The sequence below is a fragment of the Neofelis nebulosa genome, chromosome 6, assembly GCF_028018385.1.
Source record: "Neofelis nebulosa isolate mNeoNeb1 chromosome 6, mNeoNeb1.pri, whole genome shotgun sequence".
NCBI lineage: Eukaryota > Metazoa > Chordata > Mammalia > Carnivora > Felidae > Neofelis > Neofelis nebulosa.
Genome location: NC_080787.1, coordinates 20,611,840 through 20,639,815, shown reverse-complemented (window position 1 = coordinate 20,639,815; position 27,976 = coordinate 20,611,840). Strand labels below are relative to the sequence as shown.

Below are 27,976 nucleotides of genomic sequence, written 5' to 3'. Positions count from 1 at the left end.
ACAGCAGCACAGGATGAAGTAGTGAGGAAGGCAGGGGCCAGACTGGGCCATGAGCTGGGCCAGAATAAGGCTTCGATCTATATCTATTTCCTACGGGTAGTTGAAAGCAAGTGGAGGATGTAAACAGAGGAATTACACAGTTGAATTTATGTTTTGGAAGATCATTCTGGGACAATGTACCTGAATAAACATTAGTTTTATATAACAATAGCAGTAAATGAAATTATAAATGATTACACACCATGACTAACTGGGGTTTATTCTAGGGATGCAAACCTGGTTTAATACGTGAATATCAGTCAGTGGGCATCCACCATGGTAACAGGTTAAAGGAGAGAAATGACATGGTTAAATCAAGCAATTCAGGAAAAGCACCTGACAAAATCCAACACACCCACTCATGATAAAAAAAAAAAAAAAACTATCAGAAAAATAGGAATAAAAAGGAACCTCCTCAAACTAGAACAGAATGTTCATAAAACTCCTATTGTTAACATCCGACTTTGTGGTGAAGAACTGATGCTTTCTCCCTCAGGTTGAGGGTAAGGTAAGGATAGCCACTCTTATAATGGCTATTCAGCATAGAACTGGAAATTTTAGGCAGTGCAATAAGGAAGAAAAGAAAAGAAAATGCATATAGAATGAAAAGGAAGTAATAAAACTGTCCCTATTTGCATATTACATACTGTCCACGTAGAAATCATGAGGAATCTACAAAACAACTCATACAGCTATTAAGTGAGTTCTCTGCTATTACAAGATCAGCATACAAAAATCAATCTATATAGTATTTATATATACTAGCAATTAGCTTGTGGAAACTGAAATGAGATATACAATACTATTTACAATCACTAAAGCAATGAAATACTTAGGTGTAAGTCTAACAAAACACGTACAAGATTTAGGTGCCTAAAACTACTAGACAGTGATGAATGAAATCAAAGATCTAAATAAGTGGAGAGGGGCGCTTGGGTGGCTTGGTTGATTGATCATCTGACTCTACTTTGGCTCAGGTCATGATCCCAAGGTCATGGGATAGAGCCCCATGTCAGTGGGTGTGGAGCCTGCTTGAGGTTCTCTCTCTCTCTCTCTCTCTCTCTCTCTCTCTCTCTCTCTTTCTCTCTCTCTCTCTCTGCCACTCTCCCTTGCTGGCACATGCTCTCTGTCTCTCTCTCTGTCAAATAGATAGATAGATAGGTCGATAGATGGATATTCCATTTTCATGAAGAGGAAAACGCAACATAGTAATGATGCCAATTCTCCCCAGATTGATATACAAATTTAATATAATTCTCATTAAAATCCCAGCAAGATTTTCTGAAGATATAGAGAAGATTATTCCGAAAAGTGTATGGGAAGGCAAAGGAACGAGAATAGCTAAAACAATTCTACAAAGGAAGGGTAAAGTAGGAGGAACTACTCTAGCTAATGTCAAGATACCATGTAGCTACGATTATCAAGACTGTTCACATTAGTAGAGGAATAGATGCATAGATCAGTGGAACAAATTAGAGAAACCAAGAAATATCTTCACGTAAGTACACCAACTGTTGTTTGATAAGGATGCGAAACCAATTCAGTGGAAGAAGGATGGGTTTTGTTTTTTTTTTTTTTTTGGTGTTTTTGTTGTTGTTGTTTTGTTTTTGTAACAAATGGTGCCGGAGCAATTAGACGTCCACAGGCCAAAAGCTGAACCTTGACCTAAACTTCACACCTTATATGACGATTAACTTAAAATGGAGTATAAATGTGAAGGTCAGACATAAAGCCATAGAACTTTCAGAAGATAACATAGAGGACATCTTCGAGACTCAGGGCTTGGTGGAGAGTTCTGAAACACCAAAGGCATGATGCACAAAAGAAAAAAATATGAATAAATTGGATTTCATCAACATTAAAAACTTCTGCTCTGCAAAAGCCTCTGTTAGGAGGATGAAACGACAAGCTACAGACTGGGAGAAAATATTTGCAAACCACATATCTGACAAGGGATTCTTAGCTACAATATGTAAAGAATTCTCAATGGGCAGCTTCAGAAACAACAACAACAACAACAACAACAAGCAAGCCAATCAGAAAATGGGCAAAAGATATGAAGAGACATTGGACCAAAGAATATATACAAATGGCAACAAGCATATTAAAAACGTTCAGCCCCACTAACCATTAGCTAAATGTAAATGAAGACCAAGGCGAGAGAACACCACACACCCTTGGAACAGCTTAAAAAAAAGTGACGATCCCAAGGGCTGTTAGAGATGCAGAGAAAGTGGATCTCTCAGACGCTGCTGGTAAAATAATACAGCCAGCCTGGAAAATGATTTGGTAGTTTCTTATAAAACCAAATACACAGTTCCGCCCCTGGGCTTTTCAGAGAAATGAGGCTTATGTTCACATTCACGCCTGTATACAACCATTCACTGCGGTTTTACTTATGAGAGCCAAAATTAGAAACAGCCGAAATGAATTCATGGAAGTTCACTCATCCATAACATGAATACTGCCGAACAAGAAAAAGGAACAAACCATTGGTAGGCAGTAACTTAGATCTCAAGGGCATCGTGTTGAGTGACACAAGCCAATCTCAGAGAATCACCTACTCTATGATTTTTAAGGAGACAGCATTTTCAAAAAAGACAAAATTAGTTAGAGATGGAAAACAGATTGGAGGGTGAAAGGGTTCCAGATGATGGAGGCAGACAGTGGGGAGAGGTAGGTCTGACTCCCAAGAGGTAGCATGAGGGAGGTCTCTGCGGTGGTAAGATAACGGTTCCGTACCTCGATTGCTGTAGCGGTGGTAACATCAATCTACACACGTGATAAAATGCCACAGGACTAAACCCACACATGGCACCAATGTCAAATTCCTGGCTTTGACATTGTACTATAACTATACCAAATGTAACCATCAAGGAACCTGGGTGCAGAACATGTCAGTGGGTCCTCTCTGTCCTATCTCTGTAACTCCCTGTGAATTTATGAATACTCCAAAATTAAAGTGAAGAAAAAAAGCCCCTTTGGTTGTGGCATGAAGAGACTAAGGGAAGAAATGGTAGAATGGTTCCGGTGCAGGGGAAGCGACAAGAGATCAACTGGGAACTTTCCTCTAGTCATCGCTCTGACGAGGCTAGCAGTGGGAGACATGGAGACAAGTGAACGGAGGCGAAAGATCTTTTAGGGAGTAAGATGGCAAGTATTCCTTTGGTGTTGGATACGGGGTGAAGGAGAGGGCATTGTCAGCAATAACGCCCGGGGTTTCTGGAAAGACCACTACAATGATGGTGGTGTAGTCAGTGAGCTAGGAAATGGGAGGAACAGGAGGAGTGCAGGGACTTGGGTGTGGAAATCAAGTCTGCTTTAGACATGCTGGATTTGGAGTGCTTTCGAGACAGCGAGGTAGAGCTGTTGACTCTCAGAAACGCGGAGGTGAGTATGTGGGAATCCAGAACATAGGCTACTTAAAGCCACATTGGATGACATTACTTAGGGCAAGTACAGCAAGCGAAAGAATGAAGTCCTAGGATCTGTTCTTGAGAAATTCCAACATTTAATAGGCCGGGGAGAGAAGTACAAGCAGACAAAGTATATGGAGGAAGCGTTGCCGGAGAAAGAGGAGAAAAGTTGGAAGTGTCAGGGAAGCTGAGGACAGAATGTCTTCCAAGGAGAGCACGACTCACAGTACCGGACGGTCTGGGTAGTCCGGTTAGATTAGAACCGAACATGTCCCCTGGGTTCGTGATACAGAGGTGGCCTTATTGAGCATCTCTTTCCCTCCCAGAGCAAGGTGGAGTCGATTAAGGAGGCAGTGGAAAGGAAGACAAGTCTGTATCATTTTTCCTGGCGTTTGGCTGTGAAGGGATATACAGAGAGCTGTGGAAGGAGGTCTTCATTTGCCTGTTGTTAGCCTGTTTCAGAGAGACACCAATGGAAGGGGACTGAAAATACACCCGAGTAGAAGTGTATGATACGGCACCTGAGAAGCTCAGAGGCCACAGCTTCCAGAGCACAGAAGTAGGCACATCACAAGTCATTTTTCGGAACCAGAGAGAGAGAAGTGCCTCTCGCTCAGCAATGCCGGGCTTTGCGTTGTAATGGTAATTATGGCACTTGGGTTTGGTGTGTGCTTTTCCACGGGAATAGACGTTCTTTCCTTAAGTTACTGCTCAGAAGGTTAAATAGGTTAAATTAAAGTTAGAAGGGATGCTGGCATTGACCTAGCTCAGAGGCTGAGAGGAGTCGCTCCTCCCTATGGTGGGCAGGACTTAGATGGAAGGCACTGGAATCCCTCTCATCCCTGCATTCTTCAGCAGATCAGCACACTTCTTTGAGCCCAGGCTTCTTCGCTTACAACATGAACCATAATGCTATCAAGAGGAGGGGTCTTTGGGATGATCTCTTTTTGTCGCTACGGCTGGGAAAAAAGATTGTATGTTTCTCTGTTCACGAGCTTCTCGGTTTGAAGCTGACAAGCCTTACAGGGAAATCTGATCAAGCCCCTCGATTACAGTGCAATAGTCTGTACTGCGGCACCATGTTTTGTACTTGGAATATAAACAGCTGACTGGTTTTCAGGTGTCTATTTCAAAAGGACTCGTGGCTCACTTGTATTTGGGCAGGGAGGCCCCGATTCCTTGCCACTTTTGCAAAGACTTAGGCTGACACCCAGCAGCCCGCAGGCCCCGTCAGCAGGGCAGCCCACGGCAATAGGTCAGGCACCTGTTCCGTATTCCTGCTGTTACATCCGCTGAGACCAGAGGTGGTGGTTCTGTTTTTCTATTATATCAAGGAGAAGTCCGTTTTCTTGAGGGGCCATAGGGTCAGTAGGATCAATTTGCATGCCTTTGTGTGTGTGTGTGTGTGTGTGTGTGTGTGTGTGTGTGTTTGGAACCCTGCCCATATAACACTTTCTTTTTTTTTTTTAAGTTTATTTATTTTGAGAGAGAGAGAGAGAGAGAGAGAGAGAGAACGAGTGTAGGAGGCACAGAGAGAAAGGGAGGCAGAGACTCTGAAGCGGGGTCTGTGCTGACAACAGAGAGTCCTACATGGGGCTTGAGCTCACAAACCCATGAGATCATGACCTGAGCCAAAATCAAGAGTTGGATGCTTGACCCACTGAGCCACCCAGATGCCCTGGAGCCCCGCCAACTTAAAAGCTTTATGATATTCTCTGCATAGAAACATCTACGTATACATCTTTTTATGTATCTGTTTTGGCTTTTTGTTTGCTTATTTGTTTATGTTAGGGATATTTTAAACAATACATTATTATGAATTAATTTTAGTCTTCTATCCAAGTGGTAAAAATAGTCCCAAAAGTTTTCATGTATTCTTCTATCTTCCGCAAATGAAACCATTGTACAACTATCGAGACCGGGAAAGTAAAAATAGTACAGACAATACCACTAATTAATCAACAGACCTTACTCCAATTTTGCCAGTTGTCACATCAATGTCCTTTCCATAACCTAGGACCCAAGCCAGCATTTCACAATTGCATTCAGTTGTAATGACTCTAATCTGGGACAGGTCTCCATTGTCTTTTTTGTCTTTCATAACCTTGATACTTTTGAGCCTGTCTCTCAATGTGGGTCTCTCTGATGTTTCCTCACAGTTGAAATCAGGTTTGTAGGCTTCTCTCTTTTAAGCACCGGGTTTTGGAGTTTGGGAGCTGGAATTCATATGCCACCCATGCATCATGCGCCTGTGTTCTTAGCGAAAGGCAAATTCACTTACAGAAAAAAGAATCTGCCTCTGGCTGTACCTCTGGAGCTATAAAATTAATCCTTAATGCAACTAATATAGCACTTATGGTTCACCTCCTGGGTTTTCATGAAATATATTTTTTAAAGGAACGTGAACTTTAAGTGTTATATTGTTTAATGTGCTATTTAAAACAGCTAAGTACCTGAGGGTATCAGTTCTTAAATCCCTATCATTAGTCATCATTAATTCACAGGGAACACAGCTAAATCATCAGAAACTAATGCTTAGACCAATTATTGGATCAACAGAAATTCTTAAAGACTAAACTCACCCATAAATAACTTCATAGTTTAATAGCAACCAATCGTGGGGCACGAAGGGGCTCAGCCCCCAAAAGATTTGCAGGCTGGGTACGACTATTGACGTCTCCAAAATGAGTGTGGGAAGCTGACAGGGGTCCAGAAGTTCTTTCAAGCTTTCAATTCAAATGCCACGTAAAAACTATAACTGGGACAGGAATCAAGAGCCAAATTCCAGTCCCCCAGCTTACTATCATGTCACCTTAGTCTAGGAACTCAACCCCACTCATTTATTCCCTCCTTTTTAAAAAAGAGAGAGTGAGGGCGCCTGGGTGGCGCAGTCGGTTAAGCGTCCGACTTCAGCCAGGTCACGATCTCGCGGTCCGTGAGTTCGAGTCCCACGTCAGGCTCTGGGCTGATGGCTCGGAGCCTGGAGCCTGTTTCTGATTCTGTGTCTCCCTCTCTCTCTGCCCCTCCCCCGTTCATGCTCTGTCTCTCTCTGTCCCAAAAATAAATAAAAAATGTTGAAAAAAAAAAATTAAAAAAAAAAATAAAATAAAAAATAAAAAAGAGAGAGTGTCTTTTGTGTGCTCAGCTCTAAGCCAAGCACAGGAGATCTTATGCCGAATTAAAATAGATAAGGTGTTTGGCCAGAAGGGATAAGGGAAAAGTGTTCTAGGTGGCGGGAACAGTGTGAACAGAGCCATTTGGCAGAAGAGAGCAAGAGTTTGGAAAAGGGACCACGGCAGCTAGATGGCAGGGAAAAAGGGCAACAGAACAGAAGCTGACTTTGTGGTGGAGGGAACGGCGAGACTGTGGGAACACCACAGGGAAAAATGAACCCAAATGGATCATAGAGCTAAATGTAAACCCTAGGCTTACAAAATGTTTAAAGGAAATGGAAGAGAATTCAAGTTGAGAGTCTGAGGCAAGCAAAGATTTCTTGGATGTGGTACTACAAGCAATTGAACACAGAAAAAAAAATGGTGCAGTGGACTTCATCACAATTTAAAACTTCTGCCTTTTATAACACACTCTTTTTAAAAAAATGTCTAATGTTTATTTTTGAGAGACAGAGAGAGACAGAGAGAGAGAGAGCAGGGGAGGGGCAGAGAGAGAGGGAAATAGAGGATCAGAAGCAAGCTCCTCACCGACAGCAGAGAGCCCAAGGCAGGACTCGAACCCACGAACTGTGAGATCATGACCTGAGCCGAAGTCGCATACTTAACCGACTGAGCCACCCAGGCGCCCCTAAAAGACACTTTTAAGAGAACAAAATGGCAAATCCCAGGATAGCAGAACATGTGAAAATATTTGTAACCTGAATATGTAAAGAGCTCTCTCAAAACTCAATAATAAAATAAACCCAAACAACCCAATTAAAAACGGGGAAAAGACTTGACCAGATACTTCAGCAAAGAATATATATGGGTGGCAAAAAAAAAGGCAGATGAGAAGATACCTCAACATCATTGTTAGGGAACCACAAATTAAACCATGATGAGATCTCTTCATACCTATTAGAAAGGCTAAAATTTAAGAAGACTTATCATACCAAATGTTGCAGAGGATGTGAAGGGCCTGGAACTCTTCTTGCTGGTGGGCATGTAAAATGGTGCAATCAATTTGGAAAATTCTTGGCAGTTTCTTAAATTAAACATTACCTTATCATATTATCCAGACATTTCACCCCAGGCATTTACTCAGAAGAAATGAAGGCACATGTCCATGCAAAGACTTAGATATGAATCTTCCTAGAAGTGTTATTTGTAACAAGCCAAACCTGGAAACAACCCAAATGTCCATCAGCAAATGAATAAATTGTGGTATATCTTTACGACGGAATGCTACTTAGCGATCAAAAGGATTGCTAAATGATTGATACTTGCAACAAGCTGAATGTCCAAATAGTTATGTTGGGTGAAAGAAGCCAGACAAAAAGTGTGTGTACTCTGTATGATTCTATTTGTGCAAAATTTCCGGAAAATCATTTTCTGTAATGACAGAAAACAGATCAGTGGCCTCTTGGCATAGGCAGGGAGGGGGGGAGGGGGGTGGCGATGAGTGGAAAAGAAGACTTACAAAGGAGCATAAAAAGACTCTTGGCAGTGATGAATATTATCGCTCGTGTGATTTTGGTGATGATTTTGCAGGTGCAGATGTATGTCAAAAATTATCAAATTATATACTTTATGTGCGGTCTGTTGTTGTGTCACGTCTATTTTATTCAATTGTATGTCAATCTAATTTTATTCTAGTGTATGTCATTCTATTCTATTCTACTCTTTGTCGGCCAGAGCTGGGTCATAGGCGGGTCTTGGGCCACATGCCTGTGTCATGGCTGAAACGGAGGCTGGGGACATGCATGCTTGCCTTATAAGATTGGAGGGTTTCCCGAATGCTGCAAGGGTCATCCGATGCTGGATGGCCAAGAATCGCCAACATCAGGAGTCCGGGCCACTTTTAAGCTTACCTTCCATGCCCTTAGCTAAGAAAGGAATTTTTATAAGATTTTTGTTGAGGATCCCATGAGATCATATATGTGGAAGTTGCCATTTTCAGTATAAAGGCAAGCTGTTATTTTTCAAACCCATGAAACTTTGGAACTGAACATTTTTTTTTTTTTGGTCCAACTAAAGTCTTAAAGGAATACACAAGAACTAAATAGCTGAGGAGAAGGCCCCATGAACAAACAGTAGGAGATGCCAGAAGACAGAGAAAGGCCTTAGATTCTAGGTTGTGAAGCAACCAGCAGAGGGCCCAGAGAGAACAGCCCGATAAAGCTGACTCCTTGAAGGAAATTCTTTCTCTGGCTATTTCTGTAACTTTAAAATCTAGTGATGATGGGGGCTGTAGCAGAAGCATTACAGTTAATAAGTTTATACACGTTGAAATCTGACACAGTGCCTATTATAAATAATAAGTTGAATAAGAATACCTTTGCAGCTGTCATAAAATATGTTTGTATTACTGCGTGTATATCCGTATAACACATATTACCAAGTCAAATCTGGGAAAATGCTATCACACCCATCTAACTGTTCTACATCATCTTATGGCACCATCTTGCATTTGCATATCCCCAGCCGCGCACACGCGCGCGCGCACACACACACACACACACACACACACACACAGTTTGTTAACACCAACTGAACTGACTAGATGCTGTAATTCCACACATGACTCCTATGACTTGGCCTTTGCTCTACCACAGTCAACACTGGAAATGGAAGCATTTAGTCTATAGGACACCCAGGGAAAGACCTTATAACTGCATTTAGAAGGTTATATATTTCACAGCACCCCTGGTATACTAACAAAGTAACATTAATTCCTCCAGGTAATTGTTTGCTATGTGTTTTTAGGTAAACTTCTGTATTTTAGAAAAGTTTTAGAATTACAGAACAGTTGTGAAGACAGAACGGAGAGTTCCCGTTCCACACCCACTTTCTCTTATTGTTAACATCTTACATTCGTGTGATGAGTTTGCTAAAGTGAATAACCAGTATTGATAGGTTATCATTAACTAAGGTCCCTACTTCATTCATATTTTGGTGATTTTCACCTAATGTCTCCTTCTGTTCCAGGATCCCATCCAGGGAACCGCGTTACATTTAAGTCATCGGGTTTCCCTAGGCTCCTCTTAGCTGTGACAGTTCCTCTGCCTTTCCTTGTTTTGGATGAATTTGACCGTTTTACAATTTACTGCTCCGAGATTTTGTGGACAGTCCTTCAGCTGGGATTTGTCCATTTTTTTGTTGTGGTCAGACCTGGGTTATCTGTTGGCGAAAGGAAAGCCACAGAGGTGAAGTGCCATTCTCACAAGTCATATCAAGACACTTGCTACCGACACGACTTAGCACAGTTGGTGTGGACCTTGGCCACCTGAGTTAGATGCGCTGTGTATTGTGTATTGTTCACTCTGCGATGTAGCAGGTCTGTCTGCCACTTGTTTTGTCATTGTTTTGCTAATATTTTGTCATGAGAACTTGAAAACACACGCCCAAGGTGAAGTCTTAGGTTTTTATAATATTTACATAAATCCCCAAGATAGATTCTACAACTGATCTTTTACTACCCTTGCTTGGCCACACCCCTGCTATCCATTCTGCCACCCATCGCTGTCAATTCATCTTTTTTAAAAAAGTTGTCATTTATTTGCTTATTTATTTTTAAAAATTTTTAAGTTTATTTTTGAGAGAGAGAGAGAGAGAGAGAGAGCAGAGGAGGGGCAGAGAGAGAGAAGGGAGAGAGAGAATCCCAAGCAGGCTCCACACTGTCACCACAGAGCCCAACGTGGGGCTCGAACTCACAAACCATGAGATCGTGACCTGAGCTGAGACGGATAGTTGGACGCCTAACCGACTGAGCCACCCAGGGGCTCCTTGTCATTTATTTTAGATTCTGCCGGTGTTGCCCCACAATACAAGAAGAGAGAGAACAGCCTTGTTGCAAAGAGACAAAGGAAGAGAATCATACTGGATTTTAAAATCCAAGTTGTTGAGCTGCCGTGGCAGGAGCACATTGAAGAGAATAGTGGAGGGTAAAAATTAGCCTGCAATTTAGGAACTAGTGGAAAGTCCTTTGACGTCATGAAGTGTGTCCAAAATACCACCGCAACTCCAAAGATTACCAGCCAATAGCATGGAAAGAAGCTGAAGAAAACTATGGCCCAAGGCATGTGTGATTTCAGGGCATTTGAAGAAAAAGGAAGACCATTTTCCAGTTTTGGATACCAGGAGCGTATCTCCAAAGGAATCGTACCAGAAAAACCTGGAATTGCATTCCGATTTCCAGGAACCGTCCCCAGCACTAAATGGGAAATGCCAGGGTGTCATATTTTAATGATCAATTCCTTTAAGGCAGAGAAGGACGCAATGAATATCCCTTTACACTCCTCCTTGTCTGTAAGTGTGAGTATTTCTCCGGGAGAACAGCCTTTGTGTTCCTTTGCTAGAGATGCTGTAAAAAATAGTACCACAGCCTGGGTGGCTTCAACAACAGAAATGTATTTCTCACAATTCTGGAGGTTGGAAGTCTGAGATCAGTGACTGCAAGAAGGATTCCCTGTAAGCATTGTGAGAGTCTATTCCAGGCCTCTCTCCTCGGCTAGAAGATAACCACCTTCTCCCTACGTCTCTTCACACTGTATCTCCTCTGTCTCTGTGTCCAAGTTTTCCTTTTTATTAGGACACCAGTCATGTTGGATGAGGGCTCACCCTAATGGCCTCATTTTAACTCGATGATCTTTATAAAGGTCCTGTCTCCCAATAAGGTCATGTTCTGAATTGCTAGGCTTAGCACTTCAGTGTACGAACTGGGGGGCAATTCAACCTGTAAGTCTTCAGATTTATTTTTTGTACAACCTTTCAACGAATTTGGAGAAACTACGTACCCCTCACACAGTTTAACATTGACCTTTAAGAAATTATAGGCTTAAAACGGTTCTGAAGGGTAAAATTGCTGGCATTTTGTAAATATTAACATTTAAAAATAGTGCCTCTTTCAAGTGTATCCAAAAAAATCTAAATACCATAACAATTTGATTCAATAATCATCATCTATTAAAAAATGCATGCATAATTTCCTATGGAAATTTGATATCTTTCCTATTTCCACATTCCGTTCCAATTCCCCCACAGAGTTTTTATCTTCGTGTTATATATTTTCACGCTGGGAAGTCCCAGTTTTGATCACCCTATTATACTTCTTTTTGACAAGATTATAAGTGGAAATTAAAATTTTTAAACGTTTTATTTCCTGGGATCATAAGGCTGTAAGTGTTTAAACTTTCTAATTGGTAGTGTTATCAGTTGAGCAAGAAAACAAAACTATATTAGAAAATAATTATCCTCTTATAATTTATTGAACAGAAGAAATAAAATATCTTTGAAAATGCTTCTCCACAAATGGTATAAATAGTGCTTCTCCCTCCAATTAGTTCATGTATCCATTGATGAATGGCTTTATACTAGAACAATATGATTTCTGCAGTGACTTTTATTTCTGTCTTCCACCCCATTTTTATAGAAGTAACTGCTGAGAAGACTCATTCATAGTAATAAATAAGTGGGAATGAAAGGTGTTTGTTAAAGCAATTTTATCCAATTGTTTGAATTTTCTTCAAATTACATGCCAACTACTACCTAGTAATTTACTACCCAAAATTATTTTTAGTACTCTTCTTATTAAACATCTATTAAATTCAGGGTGCCTGGGTGGCTCAGTGGGTGAGGTGTTTGACTCTTGATCTCAGCTCAGGTCTTGTTCTCAGGGTCGTGAGTTCAAGCCCCGCATTGGGCTCTGTGCTGGGCATGATGCCTATTAAAAAAAAAAAAAAATTCTATTAAATTCTTCAAATTGGTGAAAGTTGAAAAACCACCTGACAAGCAAATGAGAGTTAGTTACACTTCCAAATTCCAGAAGAGACACCTAGATTTATCAAACAGCTCTTGGTTACACCTGTTGCTCCTTCACTGTAAGCACCTTGTTTAGAACAGATCGCTCTCTTAGAGTTCTCCAAAAAAGCAAACTCTAAAATCAAGTCTTAGGGCCCCTGGGTGGCTCAGTCGGTTGAGTGTCCGACTTCGGCTCAGGTCACTGAGTCTCCCAGTCTGTGGGTTCAGACTCATTTCCCAGTCTGTGGGTTCGAGCCCCATGTCGGGCTCTGTGCTGACAGCTTGCTCAGAGCCTGGAGCCTGCTTTGGATTCGGTGTCTCCCCCTCTCTCTGCCCCTCCCCCGCTCATGCTCTGTCTGTCTCTCTGTCAAAAATAAACATTAAAAAAATTAAAACAAATAAAAATAAAAAATAAGATCAAGTCTTGGGTTCAAGTGGTTTATCTGAAAGTTGATCCCCAAAAGTATATCACAGTGGGGACTTCCTGACTATCATGTAGAAGGCACCTCAGAACTGTCCCACCAAAGGGCAGCACCTGCCCTTGTACGTGGCTGAGTACCAGAGAGAGTCCTCCTTAGGCAAAGGCTCTGGGCTTTACCACTAGAAAGTGCAGTGAGCTCCGAAGTGGGTCGTAGGATACACAGTACACATCAATAGTGTCGGTAACTAAAAGGAATGGAAACATTGTAACTTTTATTACTGATAAAAATATCTTATCACATTTTAAAGTCTGTTATCATCGGGTCGCCTGGGTGGCTCAGTTGGTTGAGCGTCCGACTTTGGCTCAGGTCATGATCTCACAGTCCGTGGGTTCGAGCCCCGCGTCGGGCTCTGTAATGACAGCTTGAAGCCTGGAGCCTGCTTCAGATTCTGTGTCTCCCTCTCTCTCTGCCCCTCCCCTGTTCATGCTCTGTCTCTCTCTGTCTCAAAAATAATAAATAAACGTTAATAAAAAAAAATTTAAAAAAAGTCTGTTATCATCAAAACCTTGAAGCTGCAGATTTATCTCATTTAATTTATAAAAAATATCCTTCTTACACTGATAAAACCAACACCCTCTGTCAAGCCTATCCACAAAATAAAACATCTTCTGACAGCAACAGTTTAACTTCGTTTTTGATTCCAGTAAATGTTAATACAGGATTCAAAAATCTCATTAGCCATTCCTTGAATCGAATTTGAATTTAATAGTACATACATATTAAACGCTACTAAAACTAATGAGAAAGAAATTTCAAGATGCATATTGTAAAGGGATGATTTCAATGGTGTAGAGATTATTAATTTATTCCCTTATAATAAGTTATCCAAACAAGAAAATGAACTGACGTGTCTTGTCATTTAACTTACAATATTTTGTAAATGATATTTAGATACCATTTGGCTAACACTGTAAATTATTTTTGAAAAGAGGTATATGATGAAAAACATGGCATTGCTTTGGTTAGTGTGTTTGTGTGCATTTTTGGATTGTTGGTATTGTGGTATGGGGAGTAATTAAATTAGAACCCAGTATAGATGTCAGAAATAACATCATTGATTTTTAGATCTCAGGATAAAACTTCTCCTCATATTTAAAGGAAAAGGGGGCATCTGGGTGGGGGCGGGGGGAGGGTCTTAGTCTGTTAAGCGTCTGACTCTTGATTTTGGCTCAGATCACGATCTTACAGTTGTGAGATTGAACCCCATGTCTGGCTCTGTGCTGCGCATGGAGTTTGCTTAAGATTCTCTTTCCCTTGTTCCCTGCCCTTCCCCAGCTTGTGTGGGCACAAGAGAGGGAGAGAGAGAATTCTAAGCAGGCTCCCCACTGTCAACCCAGAGCCTGGCACGGGTCTCTATCTCACCAACCATGGGACCGTGCGTGACCTGAGCCAAAATCAGGAGTCAGATGCTTAACTGACTGAGCCATCCAGGCGCCCCAACATGAAGCGTTTTATAAATAAAATGAGCTGGGAATTAATTTCAGCTAGAATAGGCATTTAACTATATGCTTTTATACTGTGCATTTTAGCTGCTTTATTGAAGAGCACACACTGAAAGAAAGAAACGATGAACACATTTTATTTGTGGCTTTTTATCCAATTTACTTTGGGCAGTTTGGTGTCTCCATGTCAGATGCATAAAAAAAAAAAAAAAAACAACCACAGAGTCACTAACCTATGCTTTTCTGGCTTTTTAATGTTGTTTTTATTTCCAGCTAATGATACGCTTTAGGCATAAATATTGAGGATGGCCTAGAGGAACTGCTAAATTTTAACTTGACAAACAAGTGATGTCTCACAATACAACGAGTATGTGGCGCTGAACATCACATGATCACAATGGAGCCAATGGTTCTCGAAATTTGCTCTGATATTCAGGTGCTTTGGATGACAAACATGTTTCCAGACGAACTGTGCCTACAAACCAAGGTTTTACTGTATCTCATCTCAGAGCAAGGCTTTACTCCTAATAGAAATGTGCCTACAAACACTAGAAGACCAAAAGCTTTATGGTGCTCTGAGTAGTCCTTAAAGGAGGCTTCTCTTTTGTTACTCACAGGTTTTTGAACTCAGGAGCCATGAACTGAAGTAGGATTTGGGATGGATGTAGGAAGGGCTTTTGTGAACACAGGTAGTCTCTTAGGTCAGTCCAGTAAAATCCTGCAACCTGACGAACCCTTTGAATAGCCCCGGTGTAAAGAATACCGGGTTCCTGGGTGTGCACATGTTCAATGTTAAGAAACACAGCCAACATGCCCTCCACGGTGTTTGTGCCCATTTACACTTCTATCACCTGTGCACGAGTGTTCCCATCACTCTGGAGACTTGCCTCCATTTGATACGATACCATCAGACTTTGAAGGTTTCATCCACTTGGCGGGTGGATTTTGCTTTACAAGATTTCCAAAGAAGGGCAATGAGTTCATGGATTTTGCTTTACCTTTTCTAAATTATTGATGAGTTTTGGCTTATAGTTTGTCAGCTTGTCAGTTTGTCAGCTGAGTTTCTATGGCGGTAAATGATCCTTATTTCTTTCTTCCTTTTTTGTTTGATTTTTAGAATTAAATTTTGAAGCTATATACATACATATATATATATATATATATTTTAATGTTTATTTATTTATTTTGAGAGAGAGTGAGAGAGAGTGGGGAAGAGGCAGAGAGGGAGAGAGAGAGAGAGAGAATCCTAAGCAGGCTCCATGCTGTCAGCACAGAGCCCAAAACAAGGCTCGATCTCACAAACCATGAGACCATCGCCTGAGCCAAAATCAAGAAAGAGTCAGGCGTTTGACCCACTGAGCCACTCAGGTGCCCCTAAGTTCTTTATATATTCTATATGCTGATCCTTTGTCTGGCTTAGTGTTGCAAAAACTGTCTCCTAATCTGTCCCTGTATCATATCTTTAACTTTAGAGTCACTGTCATTATCCTCATCGTCCAGGCCTGTTTAAATACCTTGTGTGCACTACCTCATTTAATTCTCACAATAGCCCTATGAAGGAGGGCTTATTATATCCCCATGTTACAGATAGAGAAAGTGAGGCATGCCAAGCCTTAAGGAAATTGATGAAGGTTGTCCAGCCAGTCAGGAGAGGAGCACTCATCCTTAATCACTAGACTTGCCTCCTATAACCTCATCTTAATACAATACAAGCAATACTGCAGTGTTTAAGACGTAAGTTCAGTATAATACAAATGGTATTGAGTTTTATAGTCAAAAGCTATAGGCCACTTCATTTTGATTGGCATGAAGTCCTCACAATGGATTATATATTATGTGAGACCTGTGGATTACAAAAAGGAGAAAGAAAAAGACACAGTCCCTGCCCTCAGGGTGCTTGCAACGCAGGAGGGAAGGTAGTCAATTGCAATACTGTGTAATGAGCCCCGTGATAAGATCCAGCCGAGGACGCTGATAGAACATGCACGAGGGGCCCTAACATGCAATCATGTGTGGTTCTACCAATAATCATGTCATACGAATGATCTCTGGCACATGTGCCAACCTTCCCTTGTCTTATACATTAGTTGAGACATAAATGTCCGAATTCATACGGCTGATCTGCTTGTTGAGATCTTTTTGGGACTCTGACTTGCCCATGGCAGGTTTCAGCGAGCATTTCCACCAGCATGCCAGTTACAGTTTGCTTAGAACGTTGTCGATGTCCTTATTCGTATCATTCACCACCCAAAGAACTGGTAAGAGACGTAGGATAGATTTTTGGAGACAAGTTGGGGGGGGGCGGGCAGCACGCAAGCCAAACTGATCAGCGTTCTGACGGTGGTTCGTCCCATTTTGCCTCTACTTCTAGAATACGGAAGGGTAGCATGGGCGAGGGGAACACAGAGCAAGGTGGTGATAAGCAGCTCTGGCCACAGAGGTGGGGGTGACCACGGCGGCTGTCCCGCTGTTTCCTTTCCTTTTCCTTCTTTTCCTCCCTTCTCCCTGCCCCCAACCACCATCAGATGCTGCAGAATCTCTTCAAGAAATTAGTGAAGCTTTAAGTTCTCATTTGAGCTGAAAATTACACAGCATCACTTAAAACTGCTGGCACCGCAGTTTATTCCTGTTTAAAAATGGGGGGGGGGGGACAGGGACAAGTAATGCTGGACGCTAGATGGGAAATTTCAATTCTTTACTGCGTTTTGGAAGGAGGAAAGATTAGGAAAGGCAGGAGATCACTTTCGCCTGTGAGCCCTGGTGGTACCAAGCGGGAAAAGCGCACCCACCGGTAAAGCCATTTGTGGACTTCGTGCGAGAGCAAATGTTGTCTTACCTGGATTTTTCCTATTCTGTCATTCCAGATTGGTTATTTTTAAGCCCGCAAGCGCAAATATTCTTCTTGGCTGCTAGTGTTCGGTCTCACCTCGGTTGCTATTTTAGCCACTGTCCTATAAAGGGACGGCCCTGTGATCTCACAGGGTGCCGTGGAAGAGAGGGAAGAGCGGGGAGGCAAGCAGGAAAACGTGACCAGGAGGGCAGACGGGCTGCCACCAGGGCTGTTAGCAGGCACAGGTGAGGGGTGGGGGCAGGGGGAAGCGACCAGAAACAAAGTCCGGCAAAGTGCGGCTGCCGGGAGATGGGCTGTTTGCCATTTGTGAGAGTGAGTTTCCTTAAGACTATGAAGGAGTAAGGCTGGGGTGACGCTAGCGACCGTAGCAAACAGACAAGAAGATGTAAGGGAACTTCTCGGCCCGTTATGCCCTATCCCCTTCCCTATTGGAAGAGGCAAAGGTGGAGGGAACTGGCAGAAAACAAAACAAAACAAGACAAAAAAACCAAAAACACGGAGTTTGCAGCACCGGTGCCAGAATCACAAAGCTGAGTACTCAAGGATGAGTTGGAGGCCGAGAGAACAACTTCATAGCTGGCTCCCTAATAAAGTCCATGAGGGTGGAGCCGCAGCCACTTTATCATTGAGTTCACTCCTAAGACACAGCCAGAGCCAGGACAGTGATTCAGGAAGCAGGGCAAGACATTTACCTTCCCCAGGAAAGAGGATACCATCAGTTTCCCTATGAAAATGTTTATTTTTAAGGTACCTCCGGGGGGTTACTCATGCACACTATTGAACATTATTTATTAGCGCATGCATTTATTTAACACATGTCGGGATGTACCTTCTAGGTTCATGGTCTTTACTGCCTAGGGATTCTGTAGGTGGAAAAGAGGGCTCATTTAAAGCCAAGTTTTCCACTGCGGCGATAGCAAATTTATCTAAAGCTGCCCAGGCTCCTAGGCAATTATCTTTCACCACGGTCCGTTCTCTGTTGCCAGGAGGGCTGCGTTAGAGAGAGAGAGAGAAAATTAAAAATATTTTAAAATATAAATGCCACACCATCCCCGCCACTTAATCCATTTCTTTTGCAATCTCTCAGGAAATTTGGGAGAGGAAGGAAGTTTGAGTCTCTGTCTTTAGGCACTGATTACATAAGGTGAGATTAATTTTCCCATATGGTGCATGGAATCCACCTCGCTGCTCTGCAGGCATACTTTTGCCTCACGTAAGTCTATTTGTGTCTAGCTAAGCACACAGAGTAGAGTGTAGCTTAGAATAGAAAAAAAAAAAAATGGGAAGGTAAGGAGAAAAAGAAGTGTGAAAGGCAAAGAGAGAAACAGAGGACAATTTCATTCCAGGTTCATCCTTCAGGATGGGTCAAACCCATTAGGATCTAGTCATTCATTCCAACGTGTAACATGTATTGAACATTTACGTGCCAAGTATTGCAGGATAAAGTCTCTAGACACCAGGCACGCAACGACAAAACATGACCCCTACCTTCAAGAAGCTTCCTTTCCAGTGGAGAAGCTGCACGAGCGAAAGAAGTCATGGTGCAATGTGGCAAGGATTCTAATTAATGAGATGTGCTCAGGGTGCCGCGAAAGAAGAGATGAATGGCACCAAAATCCCACTGGAAGTCTGGAAGGCTTCCTAGAGGGGATAGTACTTTTGGCTGGTCAAAAATAAAGGAAAGATGCCTGGGTGGCTCAGTCGGTTAAGTGTGTCTGGCTCTTGACTTTGGCTTGATCTCATGGTTTGTGAGTTCGAGCCCCGCGTTGGGCTCTGTGTGGATAGCACGAAGCCTGCTTGGGATTCTCTCTCTCCCTCCCCCCCGCCCCTTCTTTATTCGCACAAACACACGCACACTCTCTCTTTCTCTCTCTCAAAATAAATAAATAAACTTAAAAAAAAAGAAAAGAAAGTAGGTAAGATTTGGGGAAGTGGGATCAGCATCTTTCAAGGCACAGGGACAGGAAACAGGTCAGTATAACCAGAGCATAGGATGAGAGATGGAACAAGAGATAGGAGGAGACAGGGCTGTCAAAAACCATGAGAGGTATGGAATTTTCTCTACTTGCAAGCTAACAAGTTAGCTTGGCATGGTTTTGTGGATCGTGGCAGATGACACAAGATTCCCGGGTCAGAGACAAAGTACTATATTATTAACGGGGTAGCAAGCATCTTTATCTTCAGCATATTTGCACTGGCCTCCTTTTTCCCCTAGATGACACAGAAGTCATGTGATGGACCCGGATGCATGCTATACATTCAGTAGGTTTGCTCTGAAGCTGAGGAACCCAGACCCAAAGGCACAGCCCTTTTGAAGCAAGCAGCTCTCAAGTCCCTCACTGCAAGGGAGCAAGCAGAAACACAGTGACCATGCTGTCATCACCTGGATCTCCTTGGGTCCCTTTGTGACTGGCTGCAGGAACTGCTCAGTGTCAGGAGAGGGCAATTCTTGCAGTCTGGCATGCTTGGTAAGGGTATGCAGAGACACTCGGCCCCCATGCGGACTGCCTCTCCCAACAGGGGCCAGACAGTAAGCAGGGGCCATCTCACGAAGGGCACTTTAGATGACGCTGAGGAATCTGAGCTTTGCCCCAAAGCATGTGGCACCCTTGAAGACTTGGCCAGAGATATGTGCTGATAGGAGCTCCAATGTGAAAGGATGACTCTCGTAGCTGTGTGAGGAAAGGATCAGACAGCGAGCTGAGACAACGAAGAAAAGCTCGTTAGGTGGCAATCCCAGTATTCCGTGTGTGAAGTGAGCTACCAGAAGTCAAGGTAGCAGAGGAAGAGGTCGGGGGAAGGTGGTTAGTCCCAAGGGTATTATGCAAGGTAGGATCTGAAGCATTTTTGTGGAGCTGGTTAAAAACATTATTTTAGAGAGAATCTAAGTCAATATTACTGATAACTTAGTGTCCTGAATTTCATTAGCATTTTACACGTATCAGCTCATTTGATCTAACTCTTTGTGAAGGAGATACTATTGTTGTTTTACAGATGAGGAAACAGGTGCAGAGAACCTAGAAAGAGAGCCCTTCCGGTTGCCAGGCAGGCAGCTGGGTGGGTGGTAGTGTCTCCCATTGACATGACCCATAGCACATGTGGGGCAGGTCTGGGAAGGAAGATGAGGCATTCGGTTTGGGCCCATATTATGACCTGAATGTTTGTGGGCCCCCCCACCCCCCAATTCATATGTTGGATCCCTAATCCCCAACGTGATAATGGTATTTAGAGATGTGGTCTTTGTGAGGCGGCTAGGGTTGATAAGGCCATGAGCATGGCACCCTCATGATGAGGTCAGTGCTCTTCAAAGAAAAGGAAGACAAAGAATTCTCTCTTCGTGAGCATGCACTGAGGAAAGGTCAAGTGCGTGCGCAGAGAGAAGTTGCCGTCTGTCAGCCAGGAGGGAGGCCCCCGCTAGGAACTGAACTGTCTGGTCTCTTGATCTTGGACTTCCCAGCCCCCAGAACCGTGAGAAAAGAAGTTTCTGTTGTTTAAGCCACTCATTCTATGGTGTTTTGTTATGGCAGCCCAAGTACACGGAGATAGCCCAGTTGAGCGTACGATATCTGGTCAACATGTGAATGGTGATTCTTAGTAGGTATCTGAATCCATAACTCTGGACTCCGGAAGGGAGGTCTTTGGGGGAGAAATAGATTAAGGAGTAGTCATTGAAGGGATGGGAAGTGAAATCACGAATTTAGATGAAACTGCCTGGAAAAGTGGGATGAATAAAAGGAGCAAAGGGTTATGGGATGAGGCTGAGGCAGGGAAACTAAAGAGATCCCAGGAAAAACTGCTTTTTCCACTCCTTTTTCTGCTTCTATTCTTGCTAGGACCTACACGCCCGCCTTACACAGGCCTTATAGAACAGATCGTGTGTGTCCTCCTTGTGAAGGTCATGGTGTTGATGATTTCTTTGGAGTCCTTCAGCACAGAGACCACGGACTCATCAAGACCCCCAGGTTCCAGGGCGTAAGTGACTTATGGAGGACACCTACACATTCGCATTTGTTCCTGGATGCCTGAGAAGACACGTGCACGGTACCACAACCCTCAAGAGAAACCCCAGACCCCGAGCAAAGATGGGACTCACTCTCTTTTCCCTTCTGAGTTTCCCAGACACTCTGTCTGTGTCTACACTCCACATCTTCAGTCAACTCTGCTCTCACTTCTCCTTGGCTTACACATGATTTCTATCCTGCCTGAAGCCAAGGACTCCCCTCTGAGTCCTCGGACCCAGCCAGCCTGCATCAAAGCTATGAAGCTTGCATCAAAGCTACATTTCAGGGGCAGGTAGAAAGGAAAGCCCCAGAGAAGACCGACAAGGGATGATTAGAATGGTAAGAGGGAAAAGAAAAAAAAAAAAAAAGGAGAGAAGGCGCAGAAGCCAAAGGTGGGGAGAATTTCACGTAGAACAGAGTGCTTAATAAAAACTTGACCTCAGGGGTGCCTGAGTGGTTCAGCTGATTAAGTGTCAGACTCTTGATTTCAGCTCAGGTCATGATCTCAGTGTTGTGAGATTGAGCCCCGAATTGGACTCTGCACTGGGCACGGAGCCTACTTAAGATTCTCTCTTCCCCTCTCTCTCTCTCTCTCTCTCTCCCTGCCTCTCCCCCACTTTCTATGTCTCTCTAAATAAGCCAAACAAAAAACTTGACCTCAGAAAGGTTGAGTAATGAAAGCACCATGCGCATTGAGTAAGGCAATTTGCAGGTAATTTCTAAGTGTAAAGAGAGTAAGTTAAGGTAGTGGACAAGAGAGGAATTGTTGAAATTTGGACTGTGGATGACAAACCTGAGATACCACGCGTTAAGTTACCTCAACGATAACTTCAGAGGATGTTCAACTGTGTTGGTTGGCGGGATAAGTGAAGCAACAAAGTGGACAGCCGTTTTTTTTTTTTTTTTTCTTTTTCTAAAAAGGTGTGATTCCATATCTCTCTGGAAGAGAATACTGTTGGCTTTTGAGAAGGTCATAGCAAGAATATGCACTCCCCTTGCATAGACTGGAAAAAGAGTGGGCATGTGTCCCAGAGAGCCTACTTGTAGTCTAGACAGGGTTTGGATTCTCATCCCGGTGCCTTGCTCCGCTGCAATAAAAATGGAAAGTGAGGGGTTAAGAGAACAGAGCCAGATCTCTTGTTGGTCTCGCTAAAATGTAACTGTTGTTTTTTAAAAAGCGTTAGAAGTGTTGTAAGATAGTAGGAAGCAGGGATAGGCCAAAAAGACCATGTGGCGGAGACCTCTCTTATCTTTCACTGCAGTTAATTAATCAGCTCAGAGAGAAGATAAAGGAGGTAGAAATGCTTAAAAAATAAATAAATAAAACATGGGCATAGGGTCAAGCAGAGCACTTGTTGTAGGAGATGATTATTATAATTAATGGTGATACATATGGATGATGTCAATTTGCAAAAGCTCTGAGGGCCTGGGAATTCTTCCATTCTCTCGTCCTCTAGGCCTTGGCTAACTCAGCTACTCCTCCCTGTTAACCCGCTGACCCTGCTGCTGTCTTCGTATTTTTGGTGTGTGTGTGTGTGTGTGTGTGTGTGTGTGTTTGCGTGCACGCGCGTGCACATGTGCGTAATTCTAAATAGCTAGATATATATCGCTATGGAAAGTAGTTCTACAGACAGCAAGTATCCCAGAATAACCAAAAGGGCTGGACGATAGGCTTAGTTGAATGTAATCCAAAGTGCAATCAAGTTCATGGTCTCCCGTGATTATCAAGAGGTAGCCCTCTCATCTAAGATGGAAAAGTAGGATGTTCTTTCCCAATATGGACTGTTGCACATTAACCAGCTTACTGAAGAACTACTAAATTTTAAAGTTGGAAGAGTTTTTAGAAATCAAAATTTCTAACTTTTTATCCCTGTAGATGAGAAAAATTGAGGCCTAGATAGGCTAAGTTATATCTCCAGGGTCACACGGCTGGACAGTGGCATGGCCAGGATCGGTACAAAGGTTTTCCAGTAACTTACTATTACTCATTTCATGTGGCATATGTGTGAATAGAAGTTAAATATATTATTGTGTGCTCGGACACATTTGAATATATTTTTTAAAACTCTGCTCTCACTGCTTTACACGTATGTTTTTCATGCACAGACATGGGTTCAAAGACCTATCCAGCTTTTACTTGTATATTCTTGAAAAACAAAATTTTGTTATTTGCAGAATATCAAGCTGTATCATTGAGAACCTTAACCCTTTTACCATTCTATATCCTAGCTTTTTTTTTTTTATAAGATTTTATTTATTTATTTCGAGAGAGAGTGGGAATGAGCGAGGAAAGGGCAGAGACAAAGGGAGACAAAGAATCCCAAGCAGGCTTCATGCTGACAGCACAGAGCCTTGACTTGGGCTCAATCTCACGAACCGTGAGATCATGCCCTGAGCCGAGATCAAGAGTTGGACGCTCGACCGAATGAGCCACCCAGGCGCCCCCTCGATATCCTACCTTTTAAAATCTAAATATCTAAATCTTTTGGGGGAGGGGTGCCTGGCTGGCTCAGTTGGTAGAGCATACAACTTTTGATCTCACGGTTGTGAGTTCAAGCCCCAGGTTGGGTGTACAGATTATTACTTAACTACATAAAACTCATAAAAAAAAAAAAAATTAAAAAAACGTCTTCAGGGAAAATTTCAGACTGATGATACAGGAAATAATATAGTTGGCTGGACATAAGCTCAAGGTCTCTTTGATAAGCCTGTCACAGAACGATTCCTTAGGAGACAGGCTGGTCTCTGAGCTGTGAAGGGAAGAACAGGAAGGGTCGAGCTAGAGAAAACTTCAGGGTCTCAGTGGCGATCTCTCTAGCTCCTGTTTGGTCTTTTCGGGAGACCTGTGCCAACTCGTCCATTCACCTTTGAAAGTTGCTGTGAATTCCCTCTTTTAAATATAGCAATCACGCCCCAGATGCCTGTTATTCTCTCTGACATCAGACGGACAGCTCATGTTCTTTACTGGCATTGTTTCCAGTAGGTCCAGAATGGCCTCCTACAGCAGGACGTGGGTTCATTAGTCATAATTTCCCATCTTTGCTCTTCCTTTCTTCTTTCCATCAGAGCCTGTAGCACCACGTATGATCACATAACTTATTTTCATGAATGTCTATATTTGTTACTGCTTATTTCCCTTTACCTTTGGAAAGCTCTGATGACCACTTCCAATCCAACTACTTCTTAACTCTGTGGCTAGAACCAAATCACTCTGGCTTCTCAGTCTTTTTTTTTTTTTTTTTTTTTTAACCTCTGTAAATCTGTAAAGTTTATACCTGATCTCCTGCTCCAAGGAGATTAAAAGTAGGGAAGTGCTTGACATTTTCCAGTGTGATAAGCTGAATTCAAAGATGGGCCCCCAAGATTCCCATCCCCTGGTTTATATACCCTGTATAATTGCCTCCCCTTGAGTGTGGGCAGGACCTGTGACCATGATAGGGTTTTACTGCTATGAAAGGATTACTAATCAGTTGACTAGGAGTTCATCAAAAAGGGTGGGCCTGGCCTAATCAAGTGAACCTTGAAAGAGGAACGATAGCTTTCCTAAAGGGAGATATAAAGCCAGAGAGGTGCTCCTGCTGACTCTGAAGTCAACAGTCTTGCTGTGAGCTCTCTATGGAGGGTGGGCCTGTGAACTTGGCAGGGACGTGAGTGTGGCTTCAGGGAGCTGAAAATGGTCCCCAGTGGATAGCAACCAAGAAATCAGGGATTTCAGACATACGGCTGCAAATAAAAAAATTCCACCATCATCTGAGGGAGCTTGGAAACAGGCTCTTGTCCAGTTGAGCCTCCCAGTGGGAATACAGTCCAGCCAATGCCTCCATTACAACCTGGTGAGACCATGAGCAGAAAGCCCAGCTAAGAATGTGGTGGAACTCTGGTCCACAGAAGCTGTAAGGTAATAGGTGACTGTCATTTTAAACTAAGTCTGTGCTAGCTATTATGCAGCAGTAGAAACTAATACAGCTACTCAGTACCAAACACCAAGAGGTGAGGGGTGAAGGAAATGGACGTTCTCTCTTCTCGCCTGACACTCCCCCCCCATTCCGACCACTGGGGCACAGGCGAGATCAAGCAGATGTGCCTACCTGGAACTTTGAATCTCGGGGGAGGGACACAAAGACTCAGAGACTATTAGAGGTCAACCCCTGAGGTCAGAGGCAGGGGGAGCAGTGCCTCGCTCAGCTTTCAGACAGGATGTGACCATGTGGTCGTGCCACATGGAACCAGGTCCCCTTCGTTCCTGACTGTTCTCCGTGTTTGGTGTTCGTGTAAATCCTGTGAACTGATACATTGCCTTTCCGATGCATTTATTTCTGTTGCCATTAGCCAGAACGTGCTTCTGTGATTTGCCACCAAGAACTTCGATTATTATAGATCATACATGTAAAAGTGCCTCATAAACTGTGACAGATACCATGGATGTAACATATTATTTTGACTGTTTCTCTGCCTTCACTTTTCTTCAGGCTCCTGCGTATGACCTCGGGCCCTCTCTGGGCTGTTATAATTCTTGGTGTCATTCCGCCCATTGATATTCCAATAAATAAGGGTACCTTGATTCTAATAAACAAATGGAACTAATAGGTCAGTCTGTGAAAACGAAGAGGCCGTTATCAAAAAACACTGAGGGACATTTAGGCTCTCAGAGACACAGAGAGGGACCATGGGGGCTTGAGTGGCCTGTGTAGGTTTAAAGGACTTGCCTCCAGTCAAACTCAGAGGTCAAACGGAACAATCTCTACCTGTCTTCAACCCTTCAGGAGGCAAGTGTCTGCTACCGTGGGGCTCTCCAGGGAAGACATGTCCTGGATGATCCTTCAGAATGGGCTTGCACCTTAGAAACGTACCTTCCAACGGGCTCAAGTTCACATCTAGGGTTCACACCTGCCCTGTAATGAACCAGAAGCCTGTGTGTTATCTTCTCAGACTCCCTGCATTTCCACCACGGACAGAATGGGAAACCAATGAAAAAAGAAGCATCATCTTTGAGAACAGATGATTACAAAGCACAGTTTAAAAAAAAAAAAAAAGAAAACCAACACACAGGGACGCCTGGGTGGCCCAGTCGGTTAGGAGGCCGACTCTTGATCGCTGCATAGGTCATGATCTCACCGTTGGTGAGTTCAAGGCCTGCATCGGGCTCTGCGTTGATGGCATGGGGCCTGCCGAGGATTCCGTCTTTCCTTCTCTCTGCCCCTCCCAAACAAACAAATCCCAAACACACAAACACAAAACCACTGCCTTCTTCAGAGTCGTCTCAGGGGTCACTGGCCCGCGGCTGGGCAAGAGGGGTGGGGGTGGGCAGCCCACCACGTGCAGTGCTGGAGGCTATGCTCTTGGATCACGTGTTGGGTGTTGGGGCTGTAACCAGTGTGAGAGCACCTGAGAGCAGGTCTATTTTGTTCTGACCAGCTAAACCCAGGGCCCGTGGATCAATTTACAAATGGCCAGCGGGGGCCCTGGGGACCCTTTGTGGGAAAGGCCTCTGCGTTTGAAGAATGAAGACTCCGACCATGACTTTCCCCACTCACCATATTTGCATCCAGTTCCCAGCGAGGAGGGAATGAGGTGTTTGTCCGTGACTCCCGGCAGGAGAGCTCCGGTGAACTGAAAGGCAGGCCTACCTGGGGCCGGAAGCAGTGAGGGACTAACTGTTGTCTGTAGAGCACAGAGCAGGTGGAGGGAGGAAGAGGAGTCACCGGTGGCGGCGTGGTGCTGCACAGAATAGCTTCCCAGGATACCCACCGGAAGATTGCATTTAAGTTCCTAAATAGGGAAACAGCTGCCAACGTGACCTCAGTAGAGGAAACCGTAAAAAAGAGTGAACAAATTTAGCAACCTCGGGTGGCAGTTTACTTGTAACCCTTGGGACAGAAATGGGGAGCGTGACAGAAAGCCAGTGGCACCGTGACAGAGGGAGGGGCGGAGCGCATGCGTGGTAGAAGGCGCTGCTGCGGGAGGAGCAGAGTGAGGACGGGAAGCAGGCGCACGGACCTCGGGGGCATCAGGCCAGACTGGGCTGGGCAGGGGGGGGGGGGCACGTAGAGGGATCAGGCTGGTGGCTGCCCCGGCCTGGCTCTGGGCAGAGTCACATCTGTCTGAGGTTCTTCATGTTGACTAGGCATTCACTGCCCATCCCTTGGCATAGGAGCAAGCGGAGGGCCACCAGGGTCTTGGCAGCTTTTGAGCCCTATGGAGTCTACGTGATCCCTTTCTTTGACAGTCCCAGGCTTGGCGGGGAACGGGGTCGTGTGCCAACTGCTGCAGCAGAATCAACTGGCCACCAACCCCTCTTGGTGGCTATGAGGTCAGAAGAGTTGCACCCCTGTCCCTTCCCTCTGTAGTTATGAACGTGGCCTGTGATGCAGCGAGGCCTTGTAGCTTTCAAATTTCCTCTGCAAATGATGCTTTCCATTGAGGATAATATAATGTCAGTGTTCCAAGGCTCAGAAGATAACTCAAAATAGCAAAACAAAGTGTAAATCATATTTCCTGGTTGACGTAGAAATGAATATGGTTGTAAGCGCGGTACTTTGTGTTTAGAAAAATCGACCGCCAGTTTATACACCCTTTATTCTATTTACCGAAAAGTCAGAGGTGCGGCATTTAAACTCGAAACTTGCAAGCTTCCATGAGAGAACAGGGGAGGCTGGGGTTTGCCAATGCTTGGACAAGTTGCTGGAAACTGGCCCCAGATACTTTTGTAATGGACATTCTGAATAGTGGCTCTGTGCAAAAGCTTTGGTAAGGCTGAGAGCAGGAGAATACTGACTGGGAGCCCTCCACCCTAC

General features: G+C 43.7%; 1 long non-coding RNA gene across 9 annotated transcripts in view; it reads right to left on the bottom strand.

Moving 5' to 3' along the window:
• LOC131513784 (uncharacterized) overlaps window positions 1-27,729 on the bottom strand; it is a 44,330-nt gene extending 16,601 nt beyond the window's left edge. Inside the window, exons 1-5 of one of the 9 annotated variants that reach the window (XR_009262789.1) lie at window positions 26,717-27,729; window positions 25,928-26,074; window positions 22,000-22,270; window positions 19,565-19,881; window positions 17,901-18,172 (exon numbers count right to left, since the gene is read on the bottom strand). This is a non-coding gene — a long non-coding RNA (uncharacterized LOC131513784). Of the gene's footprint in view, window positions 1-17,900; window positions 18,173-19,312; window positions 19,882-21,999; window positions 22,271-23,311; window positions 25,013-25,927; window positions 26,075-26,716 lie in introns of those variants that run through there. The other 8 variants (XR_009262794.1, XR_009262793.1, XR_009262788.1 and 5 more) reach the window with 8 other exon arrangements.
• Window positions 27,730-27,976: the final 247 nt, after the last annotated feature.